Below are 8383 nucleotides of genomic sequence, written 5' to 3' on the forward strand. Positions count from 1 at the left end.
ACATGCCTACAGAAACAGTGGGATTGCTGTGTGGTAAACAAATTACTTCTAACAGGAGACTGCCAGCACTGCTCCCAGACGCCAGGGAAGCCACAAGATGGGCTGCACAGTGTCTGACTGGAGCAGCTCTAGCATTGCATCCACAGCTAGCTCAGTGTCAGGCTGCTTCTGCAAGCACTGACAAAGAACCGAGCCTGCAAACTCCCACTACCATCTGCTGAAGCTTCACATCCCAAAGGAAAAATGGATTTCTGCTTACACATATTTTTAAGCATTTCAACAGAAGAGAAGGCAAGGGCGTAGACGCTCTCTCTATCTAAAAACACAAAGCCATGCTTTTTCTTTGTAAGAAAAAAATTACTGCTGGTCCTTGACTTCCCATCTAGGACAGGGTTTCTTGCAAAAGCTTTAGACCTTTAGTCCCTTTCTGGAGAGAAGTCCTTAGGACAGGTACCATTGAATCCCCAGACAAGTTATTTCTAGAATGTGAAGATACTGTTCAAACACAGGTTCCAAAAGGTCTGCAAAGCGCTCTGAGTTGCTCCAGGCTCTGAGATGTTACATGGCAAAGTGAATATCAGCAGACAGTGGAGATTTTTTTCCCCTTGTGCTTCACCTTGAAGCAGCTGTTAGCAAAGCCAGAAAACTCCTCTGCCCCTTGGTGTATTTAATACAGCCTTGGCAAAGGGACTGCAGTCTGTCATCTCATGAATATGGGAATTGCCTAATTCTCTAGCTATTCTTATTACCTCAGCTTGAGGATCCCAGCTTTCCATAACTAATTCCTGAAATCACAGACTTTCCACTGTCCTTTCTGTCCTTGAGCAGCAAATCGCTCCTTCTCATGTAACTGATACTGGTGCCTGCTGTGGTGTCACTGGTTTTGCCAGGGCCCTTCCCTAGGAGGGACAGCACTGCGGACAAGGTTACTGACCCCCATACTCCTGCACAGCTCCCAGAGATACTCATCCTTTGTTGCTGTAACTTGCAGGAGGGTGTCTGGAAAATAACAAATTTTGCACAGCCCTGTGCAGTGGCTCAGGCTGCCAGAACAGCTCTGAAGCCTGGGCAGTGAGTTGGCAGCTGTAATGCAATCCATCCCTTGCAGCAGAGATCTCTCAACCTGTTCGTACAAGCCACAGAGCTCCCTGACTCCCTCCACATCTCACCTTGTCTGTGACTCCCACGAAGACTCAGGATTTGTGGTGCCTTCACCTGTCACTTCATTTTGCCCTCACTGTCACAAACATTCTCAGTCCACCTTCCCTCTCTGTGCCCATGTACCTATTTTCTACCTCTTTGTTATTTTTCCTTATCTCACTGATCCTGCCAGACCTGTCCATCCTCCCAAGACTCAGGGCTAAAGCTGTTCCTGTGCTGGAAGGTGGTAATGGCTGCCAGGAACCAGCTGTGAGGGCTGCTGCAAACTGAAAAACAGATGGAAGCTGAGACAGGGCTAATTATGAAGCAAGGACTGCAAAACTTGCTGGCCAGAAGTGCCCAGTTTATTCCCAGGGACAAATAACTTTCAGTGTTGGCAGGTGACATGGGAGAAGGAAACTCATCAAGCTGTGGACAGATTTACAATTCTGGCTATGGAGTGCTGCATGTGATGCCTCCTCATCTCAGTAACACTCACGACTGCTGCTGCCAAACTGCTCTGGACAAGGAGAATGTGCTCACTGCAGTGGCAGCTGAGGAAATTTCCAGGCTAGTTCCAAGGGCTACACTCCTGCAGAGCACAGGCAGGTTAGATCTTTTGTCATAGGCCAAGAAGCAGCTACAGCAGCACCGGCTATATTGCAACAGGATCCTGGCAAGGTGGAAAAAAACCCGTTAAGATCTTCCTGTTTCTTTTGTGATAGAGGACTTTTTTTTTTCCCAAGAGCTTGCCAAAAGGATAACTGCACCAATGGAAAACTGAGTTATGTCCTCTAGTAGTTCATTTCTTAGTTCCAAACTGGCCCATTGAAAAGTTGCAGAAGAAATCACCTTCGAAGTCCACGGTTTTGTAATCAGAACCTCCCTTTCAATTAGTCATGTTATAGGGCTGTAAACACAATAATTCTGTCAATACTATGGAACAGTCATGTTGCATCTGTATTAACATAAATGTGTGCTGATGTGCCATAGAGCTAATCTGATATGACAGTAATTGGCTGATGCCCAGCCATGGAGGTCCTGGAGCTATGCTTGCTATCTCTTATCCGAAAGAACTGTCCTCTGAAACACTGGAAAGGAAACCAACTGTGATGCTATATCTTGCCTGCCATCAATCAGCAATGCTTCTTGCACCTTCAGCACTGAGGTGCTTGAGGTTTGGGGGTAATTTTTTGGTTGGGGGAGCTATACTTGAAGTGTAACTTGATCTCGTACAAACTTAAATATTAAGAAACCAGGATTTCCAGACTATCTTGTTAGACTAAATCAGATTCAGCAAGCATGCAATGGATAATAAACTCAGAAAATCCATAAAAGCATTCCTTTCCCTTTCCTCTGTGACTACTGGGAGCTGTGCATCATCACCTAGTCTGCAGTAGGCTTTTCTTACACAGATGAAGCTTAAGGAGATTAAAACTTTATAAATGCTTTGGGGCTACCGTTGTTATCTTGTACAGTGCTCTACAGACAGAAGCAAGCCTTAAATCTGAGACTGAAGCTGGGGTTCTCTGGTTAAAGGCCTTAAAGGAGATCAATAAGCAATGTCTAAGGATGTGAACCAGATTTCAAACACAGTCCATCTCCTGTCTGGCCCATGAAAGCAACTGGACAGACTCAAAAACCAGGCTAGGATCAGGAGTCTTCACAGTTGCAGTCACAATAGGAATTACTTATTTTGCTTTTGGAAATATACCCTTCAAAGAGCCTTAGTGAGCAGAGATCTTGCCTCTTTTGAGGGAGGCTACCAAAGAAACCACAGCAGACACCCAGGCTTTCTGTATCTGGCTCATCAGCTCTGTGCGTGCTTTGCTGTCTGGATGCACAATGCCTTTCCTAACGCATCCTTGTTCATGATAGAGCTCTTGGGTTCTACCTCGGTACAATCCAAATAAGAGAGACTTGTTTTATTCAGAAACCATTATTCTCAAAGTATGGCACTAAAGGCACATCACTTTTGGCAATACGCAAGAGCAGTACCTCAAAATCCCAGAGCATATGTGGCTGACAGTGCCCAAAACATCTCATGGAGCAGCCAGTGAAATTAGGATAAAATTTTTTCAAGTAATGTGGGGAAGAGCACCTTAAATAGGGGATTTGGAATCTGTACTTAGGTTCTGAATTTGACTTAAATCTTTCTAGGTCTCTTATCTGTTCCCTCATCTGTAAAATGAGATCAATAAAACCTCCCCAGATTTGCAGCAGTGCCCCCAGTCTTAATTGATATCTGTGAAGCATTTTGAGAGCCATGAGTGAAAGAAACCATTACCAAGCCCTCAGGCCTTACTACAATACCAACAAACAAGCAGAGTTGTTTATAATGCTTTTCAGTGCAACAATGACTAGGAAATGAGGAAAGGCTAAAGTATAGATGCACCCAGTGCTGCTTTGCTGCAGCATCAATGTAAATGGTAGGAGCAGATTTTAGACATTTTCCTCCAGGCAATTCTGTTTTCAATAATGCAGTAAAACTTCTGCCTCTATGGATTCAAACAGATGCCCTTGCTAACATCTCAGGTATCAAAACCTATTATGAATTTGGGAGAATGCGTCTTGGAGTTGAAATGACATGGATATTAATTAAGAAATAACTCACTGGAACCTCGCAGATTTAAAGAGCCGGGTGCTGCCCAGCCACCCCCTTCCCAACGACTGAACTCAGCCTAGTACCGTACCAGCACGCGATATCCCACCTTGCACAGGACAAAAAGCCCCATGGCATCTCCAAGGCTCTATCACACCGACTGCAAAGCTCTCTGTCCCTGCGGGTGCAGTTTTAGGAGCCGAGAACAGCGGCCGGGCTCGCCCGGACCATGGCACGGGGAGAGCGCTCCGGCCCGCGCTGCGCCAGAGGAGCCCCCGCTGCTGGCGAGGGGCGAGCGAGTGCGGGATGCGGGCACATGCGGGAGCCCGGCAGCGAGCAGGTGTCAGCCGGGGCAGCTGTGGAAGGGCTCGGGAAGCGCGTGTATCCCCCCGCTCCCGGTCTCCGCGCTGGGCGCCGAGCCGCCGGTAGGACCCTAGGGGCCCCGCTGGACCCGGAGAACGAGACCCAGCGCACAGATAAATCATAAAGCGCTCCAAGAGCGGTCCCGCAACCCTCCCCACCGCGCAGCCATTTGCCTTTGTTGAAGCACCGCGTCCGCAAGGTGCGGCGGGGCCGGGGCCGGGCCGAGGATGAAGAAGGAGCTCGCCTCCCGGTTGCACTCCCCTCATAGCAGGGCGATGGGGACACGTCCTGCGGGACTGGCTGCCGAGAGGGACCCGCCCGCACGCCCGCCGCCCGTACCTGCCTACCTGCGGAGCCCGCCCGGGACGCGTCGCCCGCCGCCTTTGTTGTGCATGCCCGCCCCGGCAGTGCCGAGCCGCGGGTCGTCTCCGGCCCGGCCCCTCGGCGCCCGCCGCTCGCAGGCCCGGCTTAGCCCGTCGCCACGGCAACGGCGGGCGCGGCTCGGGCGAGGTACCGGCCTCAGGGCCCCGCCCCGAGCGGGCTGAGGGGACAGAGCGGGCGGTGCTGAGGGGACAGAACGGGGGTCCCCGGAGGGCCCCGCCCCGAGCGGCCTGAGGGGAGAGCGGGGCGTCCCCGCGGGGCCGGGAGCGGGCGGTGCTGAGGAGATGGGGCAGGGGGTCCCCGCGGGGCCGGGAGCGGGCGGTGCTGAGGAGACGGGGCAGGGGGTCCCCGCGGGGCCGACAGGAGGCGGCCCCGCAGCCTCGGCTTTAGGGCGCTCGTCTCTCGGCGCCCGCCCTTTTCTCCAGCCCTGCGCCCCTCCTTCCCCAGAGTGCCGGGCAGTTCCGAGCGGGGCTTAGATTAGCCCTCGGCTTCCTCTTACGGTGCTTGGGATCCCTCATTTTCCATATCCGGTAGCGTTTCTTTAGACTGGCCACCTCGGGAGTCCCTATCTCCGGTCACAGATCGCACGTTCTTTTGTCCTACAGCAAGCACGGCTCTGGTGACTCTCCTGACTATCTTCCTGCATCAGCCTCCACAGGCTCTTACACGTGACGGGCAGTCTCTCTGAAAAGAGGGGAGCTGCTGTGAGAATAAAGCCAAGGCAGTGGTAACGCCTCCGTTTAATCCCTGTTCCTGGCTGTAGGGACGAATTGTATCCTGCATTTACAGCTATTTTAATTGACCGTTCATTTTAGGGATAATCATGACAGCTTGAACCTCTTCCCTTTCAGTCAGTAAGGACTTGGCAAATTAATAGCTATGTTGATTGTTACTAGGATTAAGTGCCGCAGTTCATTGGCTCTGTCATGTAATGCTAGATTGAGCTGGGTCTTGTTACCGGACTTACACGTGTGAGCGTGTGTTCATCTCGTTATGAACAGGCAGGTTCTGGACTGGTGAGACATGTTTAAAGGAGAGCCCCTGACCAGAATTGCTCATATTCATGAGCTTTAAGTGATCCGGCCTAAGTAAAGGCATTGTTTCTGTTTGAGGACATTAATTAGAGAAGAACTGCAGAGAAAAGTTGATTGTGGAGAGAAATAAATAGCATAGCAACTCTGAACTCTTTCTGTGCGTTCAACACCTGATTATACAAGTTATTTTTTTTTCATTCTCAAGTCTGTCAAACTCCTGTTTAACCTTAGTAGAAAGGGATTTCAGTAGCACTAGGTTCATGGCATCCTCTGCTGAAGGTTCTTAAATTACAAATAAAACATATGAAACCTCTTCAATAAGCCTCATATGTCAGAGGAAAAGACAGAATGTGCTCAAGGTTAGAGAGATGTTCTCTGGCACAACGGGGAAAAACTGCCAGAGCTGTGGTATCCTGTCCTTGGTCTTCTCATCTGTAAGACTGCCATTCTGTCCCAAGAAGGCACCTGGGGTAAACTCAGCCCTGCCTTCAGAAAGAGGGAGCAGGGGAGAGGGAACAGGAGGCAACAGTGTTTTAGCTCCCCTTGGTCAATCTGGGCCCATATAGTGCTCACGTCAGTAAACAATCTTGTTCTTAAAGGGTTTCTCATTGGACACAAGGTCTCTTAGGAGATGACCTGGTGTTATTGTGCTGTAAAGAAAGATAAGGAGAACATGAAGACCTATTGCCATGGTCTTTGCAGCTCCTCCTGCAACGAACTCCCTCCTTTTCTGATGCGTGCTAATTTATAAATAGACCCGATTCCTCTACTTGGAGAAAGCTTTTGTCTCTCCTTTTACTTGATATATGTGACACTCTGCAGTGGAGAGCAGATGTTTGCACCAGATTCTGCTCCCATGGAAATGGGCAGTTGAAGACTCAGAGGCGAGGGGTGAAATAGCATCAGGGTTATCTCGTCCTCAGCTCAGAGCTCCTGTTACAGCCAGTCTGAAAGGCCAGGAGACGCCCTTGGATTTAGCAGCACAGTCTCAAGTGTATGCCTCTGTCTCTGCTGGAGATGAACATCCTGTTGTTTGCAGAATCCAGTTACAGCTAAAGCTAAAAAAAAGTATCTGTCTGCATAAACAGGAATTTTCCTCAATTGCAGGAGCCAGCAAAGGACACTACTTTGTCTCTGTCTCTAAAAGGGCTGAGTAATGTTTTGTTTGTTTTGTTCTTTTTGCCGCCTTCTTCCAGCTCTATGACTTTGGTGGTGCCTTTGGCAGAAGAACAGCGGCCATTGCTTCCATTTTATCCATATCCACCACAGGATTTTGTTTTCCAGATTGTTTGCTGCAGCTGAAGCCATAGAAATAATGCTCCTGTATAGCTCTACTTAAGGGAGGGGAGAAACAAAACCACATGACAAATTGGTCCAATTTATCACAGCAACAGAAACCTGCAATTCAGCTCAATCGCCCCCACAGGCCAGCTTAGACAGCATCAATATTTAATGACCTGAGCACCACTGCCTTCACAGCTTGGGGTCTACCTCTGCCCCTTGCCTTGTCACAGGTACCCCCCAGGAATGTCACCCCACCAGTGTGGAGAGCACCCCCAGAATTCCTCTGGGTAAGCAGGGTCAGTCTTCAGACTGTCCAAGTCAAGCCTGCTTACTACCCCAAAGGGCACAGTCTAGACCTGCTGGGTATGACCAAATTCTGCCCCTTTCTCCTGTCTGTCTGGACCACCCATGCTGTAGATTTATGCCCAAATAACAGCTCCAGGCTTTCTAGGTATGCCTATGGTCTGTGGCAAAGTGAAAAAGCAGGAGTAGGACTGGACCAGTGCAGCTCTCCTACAGTCTTTTTTTGGGTAATTGTATTATCCAGACAGGACTGTTCACTTGGTAGCAATCTGGAGATGACTTTCTGTTCAGCTGTCCACATCTGTTCCCATTATTAAGGTAATGCAGTGAAGTAAAATGTCAGCAACAGGACCTGCATGTGGTGCAGGAAGACTTGAAAAGAGGATGAGTCAAACTATGTCAAATCCCTCCCACTGTGAGCCAAGTAGGGCCATCAGAGGAGGTTGGGAATCTCTTTTACTGGGCCCAGGCTCTGAACAGGCCACAGCAATTGGCATCCAAGAACATCTCCCAGCTCCACCACAGCATGTGGCCCCTTTCTGGCCTGCTCTGCATGGGACAGAAACAGGAAAAAGTGACAGTGTATACAGCTATAGGTAGCCATAGGCATGTTCCTTCATGGCTCTCTTGCCTCAGTTTCCCTGGTCTCTAAAATGGATGTGACTGCAAGCTCCTGATGATAAGCAGAAAGTAAAACAAGGCGTTTTTATCAGGCTGCAGCGGGGCAGAGAAATTTGTACTACTGGACCAGCAACTTGAATTCCTCCAGCAAAAGTGCATCTTCTACTAGGTTCTCTGTTCACTTGAAAATCCCCATGATTTAGCAAACTGCATATTCCAAAGAGGGAGTTCACTATCCATTCTGCTGGCAGCAAGTGGCAGAGGCCATTACAGTAAGTGGCGTTTTGGGAAGATGGTATTTAACACTGGCCATAGGGGCTAGGCTCTTCATGCAAGATACATTCAGCAAAGCCCTTTTGTGACCTTCTCCCTGCACTAAGGAGCTGACAGAATAAGGGTTATTAGGAATAAACATAAATGCAGAGGTTTCTGCATCAAAATAGTTTGGGCCAGAGGCTGCACAGCCAAGGGGATGATGATGTGCACAGAGAACTCAGGTATTTAGAAGGGAAAAGCTGGCTTGCTGCAGTTCACCCAGAGATGCTGGGCTGTGTCCAGTGCCAGAGAGCTTGGCTGCTGAGGGATAGCTTCCATTCCCTGGAGCACTTGGTGACTGCCCCCAGAACCTCTGCTCCTGTAGTTGTCGGGTACCTGT

General features: G+C 49.5%; 1 protein-coding gene across 4 annotated transcripts in view; it reads right to left on the minus strand.

The window, feature by feature from the left end:
* Nucleotides 1–5004, minus strand: part of LOC106850493 (uncharacterized) — a 47482-nt gene extending 42478 nt beyond the window's left edge. The window contains exon 1 of one of the 4 annotated variants that reach the window (XM_088168264.1): nucleotides 4986–5004. The gene's annotated coding sequence lies outside the window, so the exon portion shown is untranslated. Of the gene's footprint in view, nucleotides 1–4444; nucleotides 4536–4985 lie in introns of those variants that run through there. The other 3 variants (XM_088168265.1, XM_088168266.1, XM_088168263.1) reach the window with 3 other exon arrangements.
* Nucleotides 5005–8383: the final 3379 nt, after the last annotated feature.

The sequence above is a fragment of the Sturnus vulgaris genome, chromosome 7 (assembly GCF_052056855.1).
Source record: "Sturnus vulgaris isolate bStuVul1 chromosome 7, bStuVul1.hap1, whole genome shotgun sequence".
Lineage (NCBI taxonomy): Eukaryota > Metazoa > Chordata > Aves > Passeriformes > Sturnidae > Sturnus > Sturnus vulgaris.